The sequence below is a fragment of the Neovison vison genome, chromosome 6, assembly GCF_020171115.1.
Source record: "Neovison vison isolate M4711 chromosome 6, ASM_NN_V1, whole genome shotgun sequence".
Classification (NCBI taxonomy): domain Eukaryota; kingdom Metazoa; phylum Chordata; class Mammalia; order Carnivora; family Mustelidae; genus Neogale; species Neogale vison.
In genome coordinates, this window is record NC_058096.1 from 61,378,420 (window position 1) to 61,400,810 (window position 22,391).

Consider the following 22,391-nt stretch of genomic DNA (forward strand, 5'->3'; position numbering starts at 1 on the left):
TCAGACTGATTTTAGTGAAATTTAGGCAAAGTTAAGAGAACTTTAACTGGGCACTAGTTAGAACTTTAACTGGGCACGATGCTACTCATCTTGATTTGTCTTTATGTGATGGCTCTGGGCTGAAATACTATTATATTTGGGATTTAAATGTGATTTTTGTTCTTGTATTAATTTCTAGATCTCATATCCTTCCAGACACCATCTTGAAGCAATGTTGGAATATAGTAATACCCTGGAATAATGTCAAGTTATGCTCATTTTGGGGCGAGCGGGCTCCCCCCAGCATGGGCAACCAATAGCTGATTCATACTTCCATTACATCACAATTGGATTACAGAAGTGCTCTTTAGTCTGACCTCTCCATGTCTCTTGCAACTCATTTGTAGATAGTCCAGAAGCTAGCAGCTGGACTTCATTTTTGTTCCAGCAGTCACCATTTTATGTTTCTCCTATTCACTGGAAGTTTCACTATTGACAAGTCCACCCCAAATTCCAAAAGGCACTTAAATTTAGTGGGTTAAATCAGAGAGAAAATATTATCATTACATTTTCATAGGTTCATGTCACTCAACTACATTTTGCCATGCATTCCTCATATACCAAAAGGGTGTAATGATACTATTCTCCTATAGAAGACTAATGAAAATACTTAGCAAAAGTAAGTGGTTGCAAAACACTTTTTAAAATCAAGGTGCTGTAGGGGTTTTTTTTTTTTTTTTTTTTTTAAATCTTAAATAGAACTCTGGTTCAATTTTTGAGCCTTTCCAAGTCCTCATAATTCTGTGGTATTCATAATAAAACCGGCAGATGGTTTAGTCTCTGAACATATGCTTTAAATGCCCCCTTTGCTATTTCAAAATAATGGACCAAATTGTGCCCTCAAATAGTCACAAGAAACTTTAAGGAGGAAAACCGAGGACAGAATGTTATCCAGTGGGAAATAAACCTTAAAAAATATATATTTTCTAAACTTTCTTATGAGCTCTACTCTATACTAAGATAAACTACACTTTTTAGTAAAGTAGGATATAGTAAGGAAAAATCCTGACCAGCATAATATCACATGGTTCAAGGAACAGATTAGAAGGTAAAATATAAGTTTTATATATTTATATTTTAAATTTCTGATTCTCTAAAACTTTATGAGTCATCTGATCTAAATTCTGGGTGATTGCCAGATTTTCCATTTTTATTATTATTCTGACTATTATTACTATCAGTAGATGTTTTATTGTTAAAGCACTTTGCAATTATTAATTAGCTAATTTAGTTTAAATTATGTTTATGCCTTTGTTTTAAATCCATGTTATTCATACTTCTAAAATGCTATTTCACCAGCCAATTATTCTCATTTCAAAAACAGCTTGTTGTCAATGAAAGCATATTTTCTAGGTTTTTCAGAATATGAAATTCATCTTCAGTGGATACGAATGTTTTGATAATGCTGTTCACATAACCTAGCTGTACTTAGGAAAGTATCTCTGTTTCTTACTGTCCATATTTTATACATAGAATGAGCTTTCATTTCCACACTTAACATTTTGATGTGTTCTAGTTTGGTTTTGAAATAGTCTCTAAACTCCTCTCACTTACTTCACAAGGTCCACAAAACCTAGTAATCTGATCAACATTTCAGATAAAAAGACCACACAATTGATAATAAGGACACGTTTGTTATTACAGAAGCCTGAAATTTAAGTAACTATTTCAGAACTGTAATGTCCCTTTCGAAATTCTGAACAAGGACTAGCTTGGTGCAAATGGAAAATCGAGTTTACTTGGAAAAATAAATGCAATAGTTGTATCCAAATGTGTTTGGGACACTGTTAAAACCGGTCATATTTAAATGTTGAGAATAACTAAAGAACCCTAACTCAGAAGGCAATTTTATACATATATCCACAAATAACCAAGCAAATTTTATAACTATTATTGGGGCAAAACATTAACATATCCTTCTGCTGATAAAGACATAAAGTAACTCTGAGAAAACCCTCTCTCTCTCGTTTCTCCAACTTTCACAGTAAATGCAGCACTGAAACTAAATTCTCAGTCAACTTAGATATACGCCGAGCAGTATTTCAATAAACAACAAACTGATTTTCAAAAACCCACCGAATTAAAAACTACCCCCATCTTTCCCTTGCATCCCCTTGCTCTTTCACTTTCCATGCACACACAATCACACTTACCTGCACAAGTCTGAAACATCAGTCTATGTATTTTTTTTGAAATGTACTCTGTACCGATGCATTTTTCTGTGTTTCTTTCTAACCCTCGGGAATGTTAAGAATTTAGGAAGAGAGCCACAGCTTAGGAGAGCAATTATTTGCCAGTAAATACTCAATTTGCTTGTCCTGTGATTTTTCTTCTAACTTGCATATTCAATAATCCGTCCCTGACTGCGTCACGAGCACAAAAAGTCTTTTCTCCAAAGGAGAACACTTTCGCCAATCAACCTTCAGCCATGCCAGGGCACAGCTCGTCAGGGTGATTTGTTAGCTTTAATTAATAATTCCTCACACTGGCCATTTTAACAAATAACGCAGTGAGACCAGAACGCTGGATGGCTATGATTCAGGCCGATAAAACTACAGTGGAAGGGGGTGGGGAGGGGTGTGTGGGGGGAAATCAGACGCCGTTTATAAACACCTCTAATCATACTCTTTCAGTTTACAATATAGAGGACATCTCAGCTGAATTACCACGTTATGTCCACCGATTTGTATTCAGATGGGAGCCATATGTTCTTCCACTTTATCTGCTAAGGCCTCCTTGGTGCCAACGCAGTTCAGACAGACAACATTTACAAAAGAGGTCTCTAGCCTCCAGATTGCAAAAGTTAACTGCAGGGTGAAGTTGAGAAATCAAACATATAAGGCACTTCTCAGTGAGCCCGTGTAACAGTCCAGAAACACAGAGGTAAGAATTATGAGAGTCAGATTCACTTTTACTCACTCTTACCCTGCTGGGCATTTCCTTTCGTTTCTTTAAAAGAAATTTCATACCTCCTCTTTACAACAGTTAATAATAATGGCTGATTTATTCATGCATTCCACAAACATTTATTGAATCCCAACTATATGCCAACCTCTGTATAAAATGCTGAGAATTTTTTATGGAAGTAAGAGTTTTCCAGCAAAGTGACACAATCTGTATATTTTTTTTTAAACATACAGATAATGTGTTTGAACAAAGCCACCAAATAGTGTGCAAATAAAAATAAAGATTCGTAACACTGTGTGGTTCAACCAAGTAATCAGTACTTGACAGCACACTTGAGTCCACGTGCAAAAGAATGCTCAGAGTAAAAACAAAGAATATGAATAGGTAAAAACAGGTATTTTTCAAAAATTAGAAAATTTCCCTTAATGTGACTAGAGAACTCAGAAACATACTGATCTGTTCATAAGCGAGTTAAAACATTCACAAGCAGCTGAGAAATACACGTAGGAAATTTTATTCATGACCCTGATCTAATGTGTGTGTGTGTATGTGTATGATTGCACCTTCATTAATTTATTGGATGCATATTTATTGAATACCTACTTTATTCCAGAAACTACTAAGTAATACAGTGTATCCAGAGATTAAAAACAAACACACACACAGCCCTTGTCTTCAAGAAGCTCAAAATTTAGTCACTAGACTCTAAAAGAGAAGGAGCATATCTAAACAGAAAACACAAGAATACAATATAGCAGGAGCCATAACACAAATATACACAGAAGTAGGAGGCAGAGCCACTGGAAGCAATACATGGACTAGCTGAAAGGTAGAGTGGGAATATCATTGGTAGGAAGAATATTCTAGGGAAAGACAAACATTTGGATCCTTTCTAAAACTCTTAGTGGAATTAGACCAGTTAGAAACTGGTACTTAAAGCACGACAATTTCAGATCCATAACAGTAAACACTTCAGGATTTCAAAATAAATTTCCTAAGAAAAAAATGCGTCCCCAAACTATAATATCTGGATACCACCAGAAAAGTATGCAGCATCTCCAGGACTAGAACAAACAGTGATAATATATATCTTACTTTCAGTGTGTTAGTTTTGGTGAGTTTCAGTTGGGTCAGACAAGCATTCACAACACACATCGCCTTTTTGTTCCTTCCAGGCCATTTATCTTGTTTTACTGTACATACTTATACAGCTTCTGTTTTCATTGTACCATAAGATAAATCATATCCGCATGACCATTAAAGGAAGGGGGGAAATCTATATCTATTTAGTGGTCACACATATAACTCTAGTAACAAAAGGTATGCTATATAGTACTATGGGTGAAAATTCTGAGGAAAAGAAATGATCCCCCCAACCTCCCAAGAACCAAGAAAGGTTCTTTCAGAATCAATAAATGCTCCGGCAAACTGTGTATAATTCTTAAAGACATTTAACATCTTATTTTATATTAAATTCAACAATGTGAAGTGGAATACTGCATTTACCATAGATAAGTAACACAGAGCCGGTTTGAAGAACTGACACAATGTATTAATCCATTCAACACATATTTATTGAGCACCTGCTATGTATCACATACTTACCAGCAATTGTTTGATTTTTATTCCTATAATGTTCATATATAGTAATAGTTATTCCTCATTGAGTGCTTGTTATTTGTTAGGAACTGATCTAAGAATTTTATATATATTATCTCATTTAATCTTCACAATAATATATAAAGTCGGGTACTAGTATCATCTCCATTTAACAGGTTATGAAACTCAATAATAGTGGATCTGGATATGTACTATATGGATTCATTCTAAATTAGCAGACCAGTGCCAGTAATACCCACCAAAAATCAGCTCCATTACCTTATAGTTACATAGTCACATGTAGGCTTATGTTATTTTTAATCTAGCAAAATTAGGTGGTATTGAGCTTAATTTGAGAATTAAGCTAAACTGTATCTACTGTGAGGCATGTCTCACAAAAGAAGACTTAGAAAATAGTGTTTATGGTATCAACAGGCATGTAGGCTGCACTGAAAGATTAACTGACAACAAGCTTGAATAGGTATTTTTATGCAATTTAAAACTAGCACCACAAAACCATATGCTATGGCAGCCCCCTTCTCCCTTATTAAAACTCAACAGACTCCTAGAAGGTAATTCAGAATCTTCTCCATTTTTACGAGCAGATTGAGTGAGTGGCAAAAAAGAGGGGAGCTTTCCATTCATTTTGTTGCAAATGGCAAGATTTCATTTTTGATGGCTGCATAGTATTCCCGTGTGTGTGTGTGTGTGTGTGTGTGTGTGTGTGTGTGTGTGTGTACACACCACATCTTCTTTATCCATTTATCTGTTGATGGATATCTAGGCACCTACTCTTTCCATAGTTTGGCTTCACTACCTTTGTATCTTTAGGGTAAATACCCAGTAGTGTGCAATTGCTGGGCCATAGGGTAGCTCTACTTTCAACTTTTTGAGGAACCTCCATACCATTTTCCAGAATGGCTGCACCAGCTTGCATTTCTACCAACAGTGTAGAAGGGTTCCCCTTTCTCTGCATCCTCGCCAACACCTGTCTTTTCCTGACTGGTTAATTTTAGTCATTCTGACTGTGTGAGGTGGTATCTCACTGTGGTTTTGATTTATATTTCCCTGATGCTGAGTGGAACTAGAGGGTATTATGCTAAGCAAAATAAGTCAATCAGAGAAGAAAGACAATTATCATATGATCTCACTGATATGAGGAATTTGAGAAATGAGACAGAAAGTCATAGAGGAAGGGAGGGAAAAAATGAAACAAGATGAAGCCAGAGAGGGAGACAAACCATAAGAGACTCTTAATCTCAGGAAACAAACTGAGGGTTGCTAGAGGGGGAGAGGAGTAGGAGGGATGCGTTGGCTGGGTGGTGGACATTGGGGAGGGGATATGCTATAGTGAGAAAAAAATTAATAATTTTTTTTTTAAAAATTAAAAAATAAAAAGATGGAGAAGACTTTGAGTCAGAAAGGCTTATGTTTGGATCCTAGCTTGGCCAATTACTAGTGGGAGGTCCTCCCAAATTATTTAGGTTTTCTGAGGCTCAATTTTCTCATCTCTAAAATGGTTTGTTAGGGAAAATTAAAGGAAATAATGTATATAAGGTACATAGCATAGAAACTAGCTCTGAATATGTACACAATATATGGCATTTCAAGTATCCAGAGTTAAACTTAGCAGATATGACTAAGATTTACTATTTCTGGACCAAATAACACATAAATTATCCAAGCTTGCCTTAGACAATAAATGTAAATAAGTCTTAGCTAATGCAAATCGGAGTTGGTAATCTGGCAGAATTTCCTTTGAGAATGTTTATAATATAGCTGAATGGTTATGTTTAAGAAAACAGCTGACAGAAAAATAGATGACACGGAAGTTTACCAGTTAATAATAGAAAAAAAAATTCTTACTTTTCCAAGTGATTAATACAATATTACATTTTCTTTCATAGAGATGGGAAAACCTTATTTGGCATTCACTGGGGAAGCCAGCACTCAGCACAATCATTCAATCATTCGCTCTCCTCACATAACCCAATGCTGCTAACTATCAGCATTCTCCAACTCCAGGCTCTGGTGCCCTCTCACATATTTTCTTTTCTCTTGGCCCTTGATTAAGTCCAGCCATCTCCATTTCCTGGAAATATTACTGGAACACATTTGTTGATGGTGATAAAGCTCGTTCTAGGTGACATGGAGTATTTCTTCATGGTGGAGTTGTTGGAGGGGCTTCACGAAGGCTCTTCTCACTTACTCAAATGTGTATGTAAAGTCTCTCCTTGGGGATTTCTTTGAGGTAAAGGGCTGCTTAGACCCTGTATTATTGGTCTTTAGCCTATGGTTTCTGGCTAAGATCAGGTTTGTATAGGAAATCTAGCAGACGAGTTAGTGAGCATAAGGACTGCCTGCTCCTCACTAACCTGGGCAGCTAGATCTTTCTAGAATCTGCTCATCTCTCAACTGGGAATCTCAATTGGTAGAAAAATGAAGTATGGAAAACTACTTCATGTGCTCTTTTCCTATATTGGTAACGATGACTTAGTAAAATTTTGGCCTGGTTGGTCCATGCTTCCTTACTAACTGCTTCAGTCACCAGCCTCATATTGGAAATTGAATCTTCTGGTAAAAAATGATGACAACTGGAAGTTATTACAGAAACATCTCAAAGTAGATGCTATTTTTTTATAACCTTTTCCCAAATAAATCCCATAAATCTTATAGTTTACAAATTTACACATTTTTGCATACATATATAAGTACTTAATACCTAAGTGTTTTCTAAGTGACAACTAGATGACAAAGGAGGGGGAAAGATGATTTACTTTCCGTTTTAAATTTAGATTTCTGTCTAAGCAAAAATTTTAGAATTCTAACATTCTGAAATTGTTCAATGCTGATCAATATATTAGGCTGTACTTAGGCTGAGGTTAAAAACCTTAAATTTTTTCAGAAGTTCCTAGTCCCTTGAGGCATTGGTTTCTTGGTGAAAACCTCCAACCTTTACAAATGTGAAAATTGGGATTCCATGAAGGAGAAAATGTTTCTTGTCAGAGAACTAGTCATGGCCAGTACACAGAGTGAAGGAGTCCAAGATCTTATCAGCTTACCTGTGACCTTGCTATGTGATTTGCTACAAGTCATTGAATATCCTCTTATGTCTCAATTTTCTGTCTTTTTTTTAAAAAAAGATTTCTTTATTTATTTGAGAAAGAGAGAGAGAGAGAGTGCAAGAGGGAGGGGTGGAGGGTGGGTAAGAGAATCCTCAAGCAGATGTGGAGCCAGTGCAGGGCTTGATCTCACAACCCTGAGATCATGACCTGTGCCAAAGAATCAGTCATTTAGGGGCGCCTGGGTGGCTCAGTTGGTTAAGCAACTGCCTTCAGCTCAGGTCATGATTGCAGAGTCTCAGGATCGAGTCCCATAGTCCTGGGATGGAGTCCTGCATCAGGCTCCCAGCTCAGTGGAGAGTCTGCTTCTCCCTCTGACATTCTCCCCACTTGTGCTCTTGCTCTCTCTCCCTCTCTCTCAAATAAATAAATAAAATATTTTTAAAAAATCAGTCATTTAACTAACTGAGCCACTCAGGCACCCCTCAAGTATCTGTCTTCTTACCCACATTACCCACCCAAAAGACATTATGAACATAATGTGGATTGAGTATTTTGATCATCTCATAGAGCATAGGCTAAAACCCAAATTCCAGAATATCTGAATGACACAATTGGCTGACACTAACATCCTGTAAATAACATAGTTAGCTCCTCAGTGTCTCTACTTTTTCAGATCTAAAATGGGTATAGTCATGTTTACATTTTCCACCACTGTACTGCAATGGAGAAACTACTGCATAATCTATTCAAACTTTCAACACAAATTTCATACACTGTAAAAATTTTGACCAATATCATCAAGCCACTAACATTGATTTTAAAATATAGCAGAGGAATTGATTTTAAAATATTGAAGCATAAAATGCAGTAAACATTTCCAAGCATGTTCAGATACTTAAGGAGACTATTAAAAGAATGGGAGAAAATCTTTTATTTGTGTGGCTGTATTTTTATGGTAGATCCTAGACTCCAGGAATGAGAAAACAGAATCAAGGAAAGTGATTTTTAGCAGACTGTTGAATAATATAGAAAATAAAATATATTCATAATGGGTTGGCAGAAATTTTACACATGTGTTTGCAGAACCAGAACTGTTTAAGCAGCTTTTCATACTTGGCAGAGCTGTGTATCTGAAGTGTCCCCTCACAACCCCCTCCCACCTCTCATTTTTTTGTCCTATAGTGCCAGGTGGGCACAGTAGTGACCAAAGGGAGGGGTAAACCAAACAGAGGCACTCGTTGTAGCAGAAGCCACTCCAAGGATCAAAGTGCCGATTTGACTATGCCTGCCAAAACTGGAATCTGCCACAGTGGGTGGCTCATCAGCATGGTGCCTGAGAACCACATGGACCATTCCTGGTAGGTCTGCACCTGGGGGTACAAGCCCCACATTCTGCTTAGGAGGACCACCTGCTAAAACCTGAATGTGCACATTTCCTTACCCACTCACAGCATTTGACTTCAACACAATTCTATGCTAGTATTATATTTATTGAATGTTTTTAGTATGATAGACACTATACAAATCACACAAAAGCATAATTACTTTCCACAAAGGTTTCACACCTTAGAGGATTCATGTAGAGCTCTCATTTTCCTACATTAATGGGTAAAATGTTGGGCAACTAGTAGTCAAGATAATTCAATTTCCAATACTTTTATCAGATTTCTCTTTTTTTTATCAGATACATGTCTTTAGTTTTTGTATCTGTCATGAGAAAATAATATGTTAATACTTCAATTACCCAGCATGCTCATATTCACTTACAGGCCTGTCTCAATTTAACAGAGTTGACAATGTACAAAAGAGAAAATAGAGTCCTTGAAAAACTTTAAAAAATGTTATAAAGTACACACTATTGACCAAATTCATCTTTACTCATCAGTAAGCCTTCAACTTGGAACCAGTATATTCTTCCTTAATATACAGGAAAAGTTATTGGGACTCTCCATTCACAATAAATGGGAGAAAAACACATTGATAACTGTAAGCAATAACCACCCTGTATCTCTGAATGAAGAGGAGATGCAGAGGGGAGGGGAGAGGAGGAAGTATCTAAGGCTGGGAGCTATGTGCACCTTGCAAACATGCCTATGATTGAATCTCTCGGAAGTCAATGTGGTAGAGCTTTACACAAAGAAATAATACTCATAATTCTTATGGGTTGAGTTCTGTCCCCTCTAAATTCATAAGCTGAAGTTCTAACCCCCAGTATTTTAGAATGTGCCCTTATTTGGAAATAGGGTCATTGCAGATGTAATGAGTTAAGAGGTGGCTATATGGGAGAAGGGTAGTCTCCTAATTCAATATAAATAGTATCCTTGTAAAAAGGGAGGGATTTGGATCTAGACATGCAAAAAGGGAGAATACTATATGAAGATGGAGAAAGAGATCAGGGAGATATTTCTACAGGCCAAAGAACACGAAAAACTGCTAGCAAACCATGTGAAGTGAGGTGTGAGGCATGGGACAGATTCTCTCTCTCAGTCCTCAGAAGGAACCTTCTTCTGGTCGTCCAGCCACCAGAAATCAGACACAGTACATTTCTGTTGTTTGAGGCACCCAGTGTATGGTGCTTTATTTTAGCAGCCCTAGGAAACTAATACAATAATGATGACTGGGGGATTATAATGTGAAGATCAAATCATGTTCAGAAGGTTAAAAAATAGAAGTTTTTTTTTGGTTTGTTTCTTTGTTTAAGAAGGTTAAAAAAATACAAGATTGACTGCATAAAAAGTGTCATTAATATGCTTTAAATAAATAAGTCCTTTAATGTTTGAGGGGCAGCTAGATGACTAATATACATGGAATGTACAGTGTTTAATGTTTGCTAATTCAACAAAATATTGCTACCTTTACTAAAAAGACAAAGCAACAGGTACTCTATAGAAGACACCAAAGAAAGAGTCCCCAACTTCCAATGAGCATTTCAATTAGCAAGGTAGATAAATATTAACTTATTTTTATTTATTTGTTTAAAATACATAGTCAAGAGAAGTTGTTGGTACAAAGAAGCTGCCTACATAGAAGAGACTATTAAGAAATGGAATTCGAGTTTAGATCAAAATTAAGAGACGTTCATGCAGATGAGAAGCTACAGACAATCCTAAGTATGAAGAAGACTGGGGGAAAATAAGGAAACTGGGGCAAAGAAGGGTAAGGAAGAGTGGAAACAGTAGCAGAGGAGATATGAAAGAAGGCTAACTGATATTGAGAGTAAAACAATCTGAAATGGGCACAGAAAATGATAAAAAGCCCTGGAGGTGGTAACAAAGAGCAGGAAGACAGTCAAAAACATTGAGCCCAAGAATTAAGCTTTCTTTAAAACTAGTGCTCTGAATGCTTTTGTGTGAAAAAGAAAGACTGTACCTTGATTTTTCTTCAAAAGGATCCAATTGTGGAATGGAAACTTTTTTTTCTCTTTAAGTGTAAACTAAGCAGTTATGGTAGGTAGGTCAAGGAAGAAATACTTCATGAAACAGGAAAGTATAACTTTATACAATGTGTTCCCTGGAGAAGTTACAAAAAATTAAAATAAAAAATGGACAAGGACAACACAGTCCCATAAAGTTTGTTTGTTGTGTTAAATGGCTTTAGAATCTTACCTCTCCTAATCATTCCTAACATTTTACTCTGCCAATTATCAACTTAATCTGGGGAAAGAAAAATCAACTTGACTTTTTGACAGCCAAGTCAATCCAACTGGAAATTCAAATCCTACAAGAACAGGGTGTAGGGAAAACTCTCCACAGCCACATTTTCAACTGCCAACAGAAATCAATAATAACAATCATCTTTTTCTTTCTTTCCCAAACTCACTCTCTCTAAAAAAAACACTAATGATGGTACAGAGATGTTCTTGGATGAAATGAAAAAGTGAAGAGAGCTATTCACTCTTTATGGTAATAGGAAGTTGTTGCTCAGGATGATCAAAGCTGTAATCTTTTTCTATTCTTCATAGAAGTTGGAGCTGGCCCTGTCCACATCTCAAAAATAACTCAATTATATCATTAAATAGAAGAATTACAGTTTAATTTAATCTATTTTCTATGTTAAACAATTCACAAATCAATTTAATTATTTGTTTTATTTTTTCCATTGGGGGAAATTTTAGCTTAGATAATGATGTTCAAATAGGGAGCAAAAATGTTGAAAAGGAGGTGAGGGATATTTCTTTATGTGGGTATTACCTTTTCTTTCTACTGATTTCTAAATTTTTTCTGCTATAGAAATGCCTTCTGCAGAGCATCACTACTTCTGGTGGGTAGGGAAGAATGCTCTCCAAACTGAGATGGTAGTAAAATCACATCAACAAGAAAATAAATGAGAAGTGGATGAGCAAAGAGATAATGTTACAGCATTAAAAAAATGGGTTTTGCCTTTACTCAAAATAATGCTTACTTAATCTTTCTCCTCTGAATAGGAGTAATTGAAAAGAGAAAAGGGAGGGAAGGAAGGAAGGAAAGAAGGAAGGAAGGGAGGAAGGAAGGAAGAAAGGAAGGAAAGAAGGGAGGAAAGAATTAATGTTCAATTGGGTATAAAATCTGTAATGCAGTGGGTCCAAGTGTTTTTAAGTTCACATGCTCCTTTGAGAATAAAAAAGTTATGAACCTCTCCAAGGGAGAAAGAAAGGGCACATTTATAAATGCATATAAAGTATACATACACATATTCATTACATACATATAAAGTATATTTGCATATAAACTCTGAACTGATTCTTGCGCTCTAACCATCCATTAGTTCTATGTAAAGAACCACTGGTTCTAGAATCAGGACCAAGCTGAAATACGTATGTGAGGATAGGGACATGGAGAAATGGGAAGTAAAACCAACCAACCAACACACCCATAAAAAAGGTGCCAACTTTTCATTCCTAAGTCCTCTTAAGCTTCTGATTGTCTTCATTATTTTTGGAACTTAGAGCACAGAAAATTATGACTTGACTAATGAACTATTTAACAAAAATAAAAGCATAGAGCAGAATATATAATATTATAGTGATTCTGCATGTTTTTAATCATTAATTTTACATTTCTCCCTGTTAATTGCCTTTGGTAATGCACTGACATGTAATACTGTCCTGATTTTGAACATTAGCTCTCACATATACAATAGCATTGAAAACCAGGACTACTTAATATTGTGAATAGCAACTCACCAGACACACAAGAAATGACATGAAGATTCAGCAATGAAAATGCAAAAAAGGAATAATAAACTAATTTCAACATATTAATTAGACTGTACATATTTGAAGACAAAGACCATGCCATAACTGTAATAATGAGAATTGTTGATATTTGTTTAAAACACAATAATTTTCATAGTATTTCATAATCTTTAAATGCCTTAGGTATCTTTAGCTCATCTTATTTGGGTATCAACACTAGAAAGTAAATAGGAGTGATATCTTGATTTTATGTGATAAAATAGAGGCTAGAAATGATTAAATGACATGTTTAGTATCACATATGTAACATGTGGCAAAACTAAGACTAGAATCCCAGTATTTTGATTTTTCTACTACCCTATACTTCACGCAAAATATGTCCATTACACATAACTAACTTATTAGGCACCTACGTTGTCTTGCCCTGAAAATGAGGAAAATACTATATACCCTCAAATGAGTTCATATCCACGCCATTTGTTTCCCACACCAGGATGTGGCAGATGCTACAGAGTGAGACAGAAAGTATGTTAGCTATTTTAGAGGTGCACATAGATATATTTAAATGTATACTGAATACATTACGTAAACTCTCTATGGTGGATACATGTATATGTGTGTGTCCAGGCATGTGTGTGTGGGAACTAATGTTGTACTTAGTCATCTTATTAGAAAACAATATTGTGAAGTTAAACTTGCACTTTATTATTAATCTTGCATTCAGTAGTGGCACATGTTGACAAATAATTTACAAATCTGTCTTACATCCCAGATATCAGAACCCTCCTGAAGAAAAATTGTGAAGCCAGCCAGCCCGCCTGCCTGCCTGCCCTCCTTTCTTCCTTCCTTTTTGTATGTGTGTGTGTGTATGTGTGTGCATGAGCACGCATATGCCTGAGTGGGGTGGGGATGGCAGAGGAAGAGCCAGTGGAAATCTTAAGCAGGCTCCATGCTCAGCATGGAGGACATGGAGCTTGCTCTCACAACCTGAGCTGAAATCAAGAGTTGGACACTTAACCAACTGAGCCACTCGGGCATCCCCCAAAATATGAAGTGTAGATGAAGCTTGTCCCCAGTTACTCTCCCTTATTTCCCTTTGACCTTGTTTCCTTTTGATCCTTTTAGTCCTTCCTTCAAACTTATCAAAAGATTTATTTATGTTCTCTTTTCCCTGGGGTTCTAGAACCTCCCGCTTTCATTACAGCTGTAAACGGAGGCCCTTATTTTACTATGTCCTTGAATTTGCCAATCCTGGAATTGAAGTGCTACCATCTATTTAATTTCACTCTGACTTGTGCCATGCCTGCACTTATTAGAGCACACTATCTTAAATATCAGCAAGAGACTTGAGATTTCCCTATTTCCTGGCAAATTATAACTGCATTATCTCAGCCCTCCATGTAAATCATCTCTACTAATATTTCAGTAATCCCATTTCTGGTTCACTCAATCTTGGCTTACTTCCCTTTTCCAGTTGGGCTACAACTATGGTTCTAGCATGCTTGGTGGAGAATAAAAGGGTGCTGATGAATAAAATCTGTACCACAAGCTAGAAAACCTCTACTTTAGCTCAGTTCCTAATGGTCAGCTTGGTTTCCTGTGCCCTAGTTGTTCTATTTATCAGGTGAAAGAAAAAAACACTATTACCAAGTCCCATGATATGTATAAGGATCAATGTTTAGGAGAAAATGTACTAACATATTTTGTAAGTGTTCATACTGAGTCTTTTCCTCTACTTCAAGAGAAAAAAAAAAGAATACTCAGTGTACTCTAGAAATATGTAATAGAGGTGACCCATTCTTCTATAATTCATCTGTGGTAGGCAATAACTGCACCCCAAAACTGTCCACTCTCTAATACCCGGAACCTCTAGTACATGGCAAAATGTTACACTACATGGAAAAGGGGACATTGCAGATGTAATTAAGATCATGGACCTTAAAATAGGGAAAATATCCTCGGTTATCCAGAGGGGTCCAATCTAATTACCTTAAAAGCAGAGGACACTTTCTGGCTGGAATTTGTCAGGGTGGTGGATAGGATGTAGTAAAGGGAAAGTCAGAGAGATTGCAAGTGTGATTCAAGGCACTGAGATGCAGGGGCCTGTGTGCAAGAAATGAAGGATGTCCTTCTATTGACAGCCATGAAGAGATGGGGATCATAGTCCTACTACCACAAGGAAGTGAATGAGCTTGGAAGCAGATTCTTCCCAGAGCTTCTAGTTAAGAAGCCAGATATCTCACACCTTAATTTTCATCTCATGAAATCTGGAGCAGAAGATTCTGTTGTACCAACCCAAACTTCTGGTTTGCAGAACAGCGAAATAATAAATCTGTGGCATTATAAGCTGATAAAGTTGTGGTCATTTGTCATAGCAGCAATAGAAAAGAAATATAACCATTCCAATTTGATGACCAAAAAGATACAATAGTTTAAAATTATATGGTAAAGAGTTGGAACGGGAACCACTATTATGAACACCATAGGTTCTTGGTATACTATGAATGAATTCTTGTCTTGATTTTCTTCTTTATAGTCACATCCTTAGAGAAAATGAAATAACACAGTACTGAAGGACAAAGATCATGAGGAGTGGATATCTACTTAGTGCCAACTGTCCTCACCAAGAAGCTTCACAAATATGCCCCTTTTCTCACAGGCAAGAGCACTACCCTGATAATGCTACATTACTCATACCAACTAAATCTACTGTCTTGAAAAATGAAAATCAGAATCTTAGAATAGTCAAAGGTTTATAAAGACATGATGAAAATGTTCATTTAAAAGACAATGAAAAGAAGGTAAAGAAAATCCAAGCAACCACGTACAAAATTCATAGACCATATGTATACTAGGGTGTGCTACGTGAGTTGTCTTATAAACATCCATATAAAGGAAATCATTTTCAAAACTGTAATTCTGTCATTTATGTGGCATCACCAGAGCTACTTTTCAAAGTACCTTCCCAAATTATCTTTCTTTCTTATTCACATTTTTTTCCTAAAGCCAGATTGGGGCCTCAACAGAACATAACAATATTGGAAGAAAGGCAATAATTTCCAGTGACTTTTTTAGCATGGAAGGTTTAGAACCTGACTTTCAAAGATTTACTCAAGTTCACAACCTAAAACTCTTTGAGGTGTAACAACAAGAAGCTGAAAATGGATACTTTTGTAATCAGCTAGAAATGATTCTCATGGTAAAGGGTAAATTCTCAGCAGGTTGTACATATCCTACTTTATAATTATATCACAGTATGAAATGATACAAAAGAAAATAGGAGGAAAAACAAATATAATGATTAAAAATACTTGTAGAAACAGGATAAATGCAGTTAATTGTTTTTTTCTGCAGAGACAGAAAATACACTAAAAATTACTAACGACACACTGTGCAGCTTTCCTTTTGTATTCCACGAGGCCACAACAGGGAGCACAGTCATCCTGGCGTGGTTAAGAGCAATGCAGGATGGAGAAGGCCACTGGAAGGAAAAAAACAAAACAAAAAAACAAAACAAAACACCTCCCTCCTCTTGTGAACCCTACATTCTGCTTCCTACATGCCTCCAAAAACTTATTTAAAACTTTGGTCATTTTATAAGGAAATATCATAATTTTGAGGGACTTTGAGGCTCACACACAGCAAATTAATCCCCATTTTATGTCTGTCCCAATTTAGTATTTCTAAAGGCGATGGATAATAAATCCCGCCAACTCTCTTTTTTTAGGGCTATTCAGATACTAAATAAACCAGGAACATTTAAAAATCCAATCTCACAAAAATCTGCTTTGCTTAACCTTCTCTCCTTCTTTAAAAAATAAGAAAGGCATGATGTTCTTTTTTTGTTAATTAATTCACTTTAGACAATTCCTTAAATTTTCATTTTAATAAATTTTTGTGTGGGTGCATTAATTACTTTCAAAGATGCTTTACAACTGTTACCTATTAAAAGCCTTTGTTAGTGAATAAAAAAAAAAAAAAGAAAAAACTTCCAGCATGCCCCCTCCCTTCTCCATTCTGAGCAGGTCCTTGCTATCAACTGCTGGAGTATGCTCGCTTTGCACCTAGAGCTATAATTATTTTGCTTTAATTTTACAAAACCTTTTGTTCCATTCCCACGAGCCCACCTGATCCTTATATTACACTCGCTCTATTAAAACACTCATGCAGAACAAAGCATGGCTGTACTGATTCATAAGTAACTTTTTTTTTTTCTCAGTAAAATGCCACTGGCTAGGGTTTGGGACATAGTCCTGGGCTTCACCTTCCTCTGCCAGTTTTCATGTATTAGAGCAAAAAAACATCTTGTTTCAGAGTGTTGTATTCTTCCCCAACATCCTTTCTTTGCCCTGCTGGTTTTTGGTGGGTGTTTTAAAAACTATTTTGTTATACCTCATTTTACTCTGCAGCAACAGAAGTGATACAATGTTGAGGATTTCTTTTATTCATATGGTTAGACTCTTTTTAAAATCACTTGCATTGCCTTCTCTAATTTTCCTTCTCTCTCCTTATTCCACCCCTTTTCCTTGAGATCTTGCAACACATGTGGGGTTTTGGCAGAAAAAAATTGCAGTGACTCATCAAGAGAATTGTTTGTTTGCTCTGAGGAGCACCCGGAGGACCCTCTGGGCTGCACACGGAGCCCTTTGATCCTAGGAAATTTATTTCTTCCAGATGTTTTCCCCACAGCCACCTTTCTGCAATGTCCCTCTTCATTATGTAGCATAAGAATAAACACTCAAGACCCACTGCTATAGCATACAGTTTTCCTGAATGGAGTGTGACAGGGAATTGACATTTGATTAAGCTGTTGGGATGTCCTTGCCTTAGGCACAATGATGGAGGAAGGTTAACACTGAGGAAGGTAGACTGGGCCTCTTTAGGCAAGTGTCCTTAGAATTAAGATGGAAATTATGTGAACCATGCCAAAGAAAATAAACAAATCTGCAGACCACTGCTCATGGACCTAGTCTTACTCAATCCTATGAAGTACTATTACTTGGATCTCTTGTATTACTTGTCCAATCGTTCCATCTGAAGTATAAAGTATAAAGAGTGGCCAGGAAAGTAAAGTCTTTGGACATCTCTTGTATTTTCTTGGCCTAGCTAAGGATGTTAGTATACATGAGAAGGGAGAAAGCGAGGAAATGGAAAGTAGGTACCTAGGTAAGGACGATGTAATGGACTGAATAATACCCCCTCCCCACAATGGTATCCACATCCTCACCCCTAAAACCCGTGACTGTTATCTTATACAGAAAAAAAGGACTTTACAGATGTAATGAAGTTAAGAATTTGGAGCTGGGGAAATTAATGTAATCACAGGTAACCTTATAAGAGGGAGATTTCACACACAGACCCAGGAGAACAACTACTCTGTGTGAGCATGGAGGCAGAGACTGAAATGATGCAGCCATAAGCCAAGAAAAAGTACAGTCATCAGAAGCTGGAAAAGGCAAAGATGTGCATTTCCCCCCACAGTCCTCAGAAGAAATATATCTTGATTTCAGCCCAGTAATACTAATTTTGGACTTCTGGTCTCCAGAATTTGAGAGAATAAATTTCTGATGTTTTAAAGTCACCAACGTTGCAGCAATTTGTTCAAGCAGCATGGAGAAACTAATGCAGAGGGTAACTTCAAGACCCCACTGTTGAGCACATTACTGAAATCACCGAAGTCTTGGGTTCAAGGAGGTGTGGAAAATAGGGTCCCAAGACTTTAAGTAAAAATTTTTTATAGGGATGTTTGGGTTCTTAAGAGAACTCTTGATCTACAGCAAGTCATAAGTGAAAATAAATAGAGCAAAAAGAGTACATCGGAGCATTTTATGGATTGTGAAAGTAAATGCTCCACTTTCCTAATATGAAATGCATATTTTATGAAGAAGGAAAAGTCTATCATATTTTTCCCTTTAAAATAAATGTTTATATATAATGTATTACCAGTCATTTTCCTCCCAAATGGCCAGTATGGTGAATTTAGTGACCCCTGCTTTGGCATGAATATAGTATATTTGACACATATATACTATGCTATAAAAGTGAAGATCCTCTGTCAGCACTTGAGGTAACTTTCCTTCAGTTATTTAAAAGACAATAGATTTTTAAAGATTAACCCAAAAGATCATTTGGTGCCTAAACCCAAGAATTTTTTTAAGTAGATGTACTAAAACAGTAACTTAAATCTCAAAAAGTTACCCAAACCAAAATTATTGTATGATGAAATCACCCAGTTTATCACTTTTTCTAGATCATCAGAAAAAAATCCATAGAAGCTGCATCATTAAAAAGGACAAAGAAGACTCTTCAGTTCCCATGATTCTTTCAGCTATTGGGCTTTTCAACAACCAAATCATTAATCTTCATAATCATCATGATGTCTGTAGACCACTTATACAGATGAAGAAATAAAGTTCTGGAGGGCCTGAAGAGATTCTAGATCAATCAGCAAATGAGAAGAACTGAGAAAATTAAGTAAAGAATTAAAATGTAAGAATTTAAGAATTAAAGAATTAAAAATTAAGAAAAATGCTGACTCTGTTCTCTAATCCCTTTAAAAATCAAGTAGAGACTGAGTTCCCCTTTTGAGGATAAAACTCCAAAGACTGAATATGTAAAAGATTGGCACTTACTTCTTGCTACTTTCATATAGTCACCACAGTGCATTCATTGGACAGTGGGTTTAAAAACAGAAAGAACTCTAATTTTTAACAAAATAAGCAAATGATAATCTGATGATTAATACTATTATTGCACTGAAGAAATACATCCCAAGGCATCCAAACTATCAGGAGGCTAAAAAAAAAAAAAAAACAGTAGTTATCCCATGCACATACATGTGGGAAAGCATCATTAATGAGAATCTCAGTGCATTGCTCTTTTTCATTTGCTACCATTACTAGCTGTGTCCTGACCGGAGGCAGTTCAAGGTCTCAGGACTTCAGAGTTTTGCGATCTGGAATGAAGTGCAATCAATATAAATTCCACCTTCATATTACCACGCTTCATTGTTTTGTTTGCTTTAACACTATGTTCACCTTATCTTTGGAAGAACAGAATGCATATCTTTGTTGTGAGCATGGTGCAGGTTTTCACAGGACCATATAACCACAATTACTATTTACTCACTTATTAACCCTCCAAAAAACCAGAAGGCAATTATTAACATTCTCATTTATCAGCACCCCACCTGTTTCTATAAGATCCCAAAGAGCATCCATATACATATATATTATAAAATATATATTAAATTATATATATTTATATATTTTTTTAAATTTTAACTAGCTCCCCTTAGCTCTATAGCTCCTAGTATGTTCTTAAGTAACTACTTGACATATAACTCAAGGCACAGGTGTACCGGTGGCCAGGATCAGATGGGATTGGCCCATTTAGCTTTGCGAACTTTGTAATAAAACACTGAGTGCTGAAGAGATCAAATATGTAAGGATTTTTAAAAATCCTAATACAAAAGTACCTTAACTCTCTTAGCATTTTTTATAATCCTGAAAACTAATAATCTGTACCGCTCCATAACAAATATACTGTGCCATAACAAATACAGGAGGATGAGTTTAGTATGATAGTTTGCTATGGTGGGGAAATGGTTGAGATGAATGGGGCTTTAAAAATCAAGAGTCAAGGACAGTTAGGAAGATATAAGATGCACTTGAGTAGTTTTTAAAAGGACAAGGACTCATCTCTAGTATTTTAGTCATCATGTTCCCAGGACCTGAATTAATCAAAATCCCAGGTTATCAGTTACTTAGTATAAATTTTCCAATAAACACCCCTTGATTATGCACTTAGATCTTCAAATTGGGTAGATTTATACAGCTCCTTTGTACATAGGCAAATTATATACATAAAAAAAAAGTAAAGGTAATATGTTTTTCTTTGAAGCTCTTCAGTGAATTCAAAAAATCCATAATGAAGAAAATCAGACTTTAAATTCTGGATAAAAATGTCCTATATTAATGACTGTCATGATGCATCTTGGTTATAGATTACTGTATTTTTTTTAATAAAATTGGATCTCCATCAAGTATATAGGTAGATTAGTCTTCCCATAGGGAACTTCAAGATTACCTAATCCAATGCCTCGTTTTACAGATGAAGAAACAATATGTGTTTTAATAAAGCCTATTTGAAGATTTGTAGTGAGAAAAAAATGGCTGTTACTTGAAGAGAAAAGCAGAAAAAGGCTTAATAGGAGAAGGTTAATGAAGGAGAGGAAAAAGAAAGGAGAAGGGCTTTTTCATGGAGTAGGGCAATAAGCAGAGATTCATTCTCTAATATGCATCCTGGTCTTTGTCGGAGACTAGCTTATATATTACAAAGAGGGTAGCATCCATTAAAAAAAAAGAAAGAATTGCTTAGATTATTAACATATAAATAGTTTAGACAGGTATACCTCTCAGAATTACATGACTCCTCAAAAATAAGCATGTTCTATATTTGTAACACGATAACCCTTGACTCCTTTGTATTATATATCACAACTTCCTTCCCCAGTGCATGTAAATTGAAAGGAAACACAATGACCATGTTCAAAATCTATTTTAAAAAAAAGATTATCCCATAAAAACAGAGAAATGTGAATACTTTTTCGTGTTGTACAAAGATAAATTTTAATTTGGAAACTTGCTACTGAGGAGTATGTAAACTTGTTTAAAGTGCAAAGTCTGGAATCAGACTTCCTGGGACTGAATTTTGACTTTCTCACCTACTTGGCCTTGAGCAAGGAGCAAGTTTATTCCTCTGTGCCTCAGTTTTCTCACCAGTAAAATCTGGATAACAAGAGCAACTATTTAAAAGAGCTGTAGTGGGGCGCCTGGGTGGCTCAGTGGGTTAAGCCGCTGCCTTCGGCTCGGGTCATGATCTCAGAGTCCTGGGATCGAGTCCCGCATCAGGCTCTCTGCTCAGCAGGGAGCCTGCTTCCCTCTCTCTCTCTGCCTGCCTCTCTGTCTACTTGTGATTTCTCTCTGTCAAATAAATAAATAAAATCTTTAAAAAAAAATAAAAAAAAATAAAAGAGCTGTAGTGAGATTGGAATCATAGATCTTTACATACACATGAACAGGAACTGGCACATACTAATTACTCAATAAATATCTCTTACTACTATGTATACAAGGCTGTTTAACATTTTCAGGGGGTAAGGGTATTCTCATTAATGAGACTTGTTAAGTATTCTGTGTTTCAGTGTGTTGCCTTACTTAATTTATGCCAATATTTTATCTCAGATTGAATAATGAAATAGTATGAGGAAAGCCTCAGTTTAGTTTGCTTAGATGTGTTTGAGACAGGGATTATCATCCTTTATCATCCTTTTGAAAGGAATAAGCTAAAAGGCTGCATTTGGTTCTGGCTTTAAGTAACTGAGAGGTGATTCTTAAACGGCAAAGGAGAAAATGAGGGAGCAGGGGCAGCTTAGCAGGCTGCATATATCTTCTGATGTTGTGGGAACATCAGAGAACACACTCAGAAAAAACTGAAGGTGCTGACTCTCTGATAAGCCAATGCCCCACTTATATGCCTCATAGTATCTTATGCATGTCTCAAAGCAATTAACCTCTACTATGTAATTATCTGTTTACATTTTTATC

At 36.1% G+C, this 22,391-nt stretch overlaps 1 protein-coding gene across 6 annotated transcripts in view; it reads right to left on the minus strand.

Moving 5' to 3' along the window:
• ZBTB20 (zinc finger and BTB domain containing 20) overlaps positions 1-22,391 on the minus strand; it is a 782,602-nt gene that overhangs the window by 413,784 nt on the left and 346,427 nt on the right. Inside the window, exon 1 of one of the 6 annotated variants that reach the window (XM_044251422.1) lies at positions 2,193-2,374. The exons of the other annotated variants lie outside the window; for them this stretch is intronic. The gene's annotated coding sequence lies outside the window, so the exon portion shown is untranslated. Of the gene's footprint in view, positions 1-2,192; positions 2,375-22,391 lie in introns of those variants that run through there. 6 annotated transcript variants of the gene reach the window in all.